Source organism: Oryctolagus cuniculus, chromosome X, assembly GCF_964237555.1.
Source record: "Oryctolagus cuniculus chromosome X, mOryCun1.1, whole genome shotgun sequence".
NCBI lineage: Eukaryota > Metazoa > Chordata > Mammalia > Lagomorpha > Leporidae > Oryctolagus > Oryctolagus cuniculus.
Window position 1 is genome coordinate 17,336,688 of NC_091453.1, and position 2,941 is coordinate 17,339,628.

Below are 2,941 nucleotides of genomic sequence, written 5' to 3' on the forward strand. Positions count from 1 at the left end.
ATTACAGTGTCTGGGAGGTGGGCCTAGCGGGAGGTCTTTAGGGCATTGCAGGCTTCCGCTGGGAAGGTAGTTATCCAGAGGGTTGCTTAAATAAGTCGAATTTAACTCACCTTTCTCTCGCCCTCTCGCCCTCTGCCCGCTTCATCACACGGCCCTCCCTTGCCATACGTCTCATACTCCATAGCCCTTCTGAGACAGCAGACCACTGGGACCACGCAGTCCTGACTGTGAACCCTGAAAAGCATGCACTCTCAGGTATTTTAGTTGATGCAATGAAAAGCCGTCGAGTATGGAAAATTGGTGCGAGCAGCAAGGTCATTCCTCTTCATTGTACCTGAGGCTGTGGAGTTGCTTTGCCTGGGAAGACGGGAAGTTTCAAGGAGCAAGCTTGAGAACCCTAAAGTGCTGTAAGCAGAACGCTACATATGGGAGGCTCTGGTGAGGAACCAGAGCCAGAATTCTGTTAGAAATGCGGGTGGAGAAGGCCGTGCTGATGATTTTTCAGACTGAAACAGAGATTCTTTTGGGAATTGGGCTAAAGGCCATCCTTGTTACATAGTGGCAAAGAACCTGGCGTTTTTATGTCCATGTCCTGAGACTTTGTGGGAGGCTGAAATTAAAGACAGGGGACTACTTTGAGATTTCAAGGTAGCAAATTGTTGAGGCTGCAGCATGGGTGCTATCGGCTGCCATTAGTATGTTTGACAGTGAGAATCGGAAGACAAAAGGAGCAGAGCATTAAGATTTGAAAGATACGGAGTCTGGCCACAGAGAAAATAAAGGAAAAATATATTTGGGACAGAGTGCTGTAGACGAACTGCTTACAGAAGAGATGAGTGCAGGGGTTGACATTGTGGCACACCAGGTTAAGCCACCGCTTGCAATGCTGTCATCCCATATTGGAGTGCCAGTTTGAGTCCCAGTGGCGCCATTTCCAATCCAACTGCCTGGTAAAGCAGCAACAGATGGCTCAAATGCTTGGGCCCCTGCTGCACACGTGGGAGACCCAGATGGAGTTCTGTGTTCCTGGCCTGCAGTCATTTGGGGAGTAAACCAGTGGATCAAAGATTGCTCTCTCCCCTTCCCTCCATCCCTGTCACTCTGCCTTTCAAATAAACATTTTTAAGAAGAGATTTGTGGGGCTTCGAGGTGGTAGCCAGCCCTGGGCCCCAGATGAAGAAGAGGCAGCAGCAGTGGTGGCAAAAGAGGCTGCCGTGGTGTAGGTAGGGATCCTGGAAATGCCAGTGGAGACAGTAGGTGGTTTGGACCTGCCGGGCTGCCGTCGTATCCAGAAAGAGTTTGACTGGAGGAACCTCTGGAGCAGCTAGCTATTGGCTGGCTCCTCTGGCTAATAGCATGCGGAAGTACACCGGCCAGCGGCGGCAAGGGCATCCAACCCAGAAAGGGCTACTTCAGAGGCCAGGCCGCCAGCACCATGGGCCAGTGCATCACCAAGTGCATGAACCCCTCCTCAACCTTAGGCAGCAAGAATGGTGACCAGGACTCCAGCAGCAAGTCACACAGCAGGCGAAGTGCAGGCCACCGTGAGGAGCAGGTGCCACCCTGTGGCAAGCCAGGTGGGGATAACCTCGTCAATGGGACCAAGAAGGCGGAGGCTGCCACTGAGGTCTGCTAATTGCCAATGTCCTCGGGAGCTGCTGGGAGGGAGTCCAAGTCCAATGCCGAGGAGTCTTCCTTGCAGAGGGTGGAAGAACTGTTCAGACGCTGCACAGATGAGCAGGAAGATGTGATTTTGGAGGAAGGCATGGAACGCTTTTGCAACGACTCCCCAGAATTTCCAGTGCTGCTCTTGGCTTGGAAGTTCCAGGCTGCTACCATGTGCAGGTTCACCAGGAAGAAGTTTTTCGATGGCTGCAAGGCAGTAAGTGCAGACAGCATTGATGGGATCTGTGAAGCTCCCCAGCCTCTTAACAGGAGCCAACCAGGAAGATAAACTCAAGGATCGCTACTGGGTGACACTTCAGTGTGGCCTGGACTCCGAGGAGAGGCAGCAGTCTCTGCATCGGGAAATAGCCATTGCCCTGTGGAAGCTAGTCTTCACTCGGAACGACCCTCCAGTATTGGACCAGTGGCTAAACTTCCTAGCAGAGAACCCCTCGGGGAAGGGAGAGGTGCACTCGGCTGGGGCCCGAGGGCTTGTGTCCTGAGGAGCAGACTTAGTGGCGCTGTCCCGGGAGCAGCAGCGAAGGGCTGCCTGCTGCCCTGCAGCCAACCAAGGAACTGGACCTTTCTGGAAATGACTGACGATCCGGACTTTGTCTGCTTCACACCTTTGCCTGCCTTGTATCTGAAAGGGCTCTGAAATGATGCATCCTGTTTTAGGCACTTTATTTTTTGGCTATTTTGGTTATTTCTTTTTTTGGGGGAGTAATCCCCCAAAATATTTGAACCTAGCTACACGTTGTGTATCTTTTCTTGAAGCCTTCAGATAGAAGAAGCCTGCCATTTCTTGCACAAAAAAGAGATGTGTCCAAATAAGAGGGCGCCATGTGCTCGAAAGGCGAGGCAATGGGCGGAAAATCCTAAATGCACTTCAGAGGTCTTGCATGCAGCCTCTCCTATCACAGACCCATCTTAGATTTGAAAACGAAGATTTGTTCCTAAGATCTTACAGGAAAGAATGCTTTCAGGAAAGAGCCCCAGGGTGCGCTGCTCGCCCAGGGCCACCTCCAGATTCTGGCTTGCCCACAATGTGCTTGGCAGCTGCTGCAGCCCCGAGTCTAGCAGGCCAACTCGTGGCTCTTGTCAAGGTCTGGCACAGACCTTGACTTGGCATTCACATGATGCTGATTTTGCGGGGGATGCAAAAGGCAAGAGTTAGGAGATCATGGCAGCTACCAACAATATTTCAAAAGAAATCCTGGAGGCCTGGCAGGGTTGAGCCACAGGGTTGGAACCCCTGCCTGGAGCCTCTGATGGA

At 52.1% G+C, this 2,941-nt stretch overlaps 1 pseudogene; it reads left to right on the top strand.

Annotated features, from left to right (window-relative positions):
• Window positions 1–1,435: 1,435 nt before the first annotated feature.
• On the top strand, window positions 1,436–2,273 carry LOC100354983 (DCN1-like protein 3 pseudogene; annotated as a pseudogene).
• Window positions 2,274–2,941: the final 668 nt, after the last annotated feature.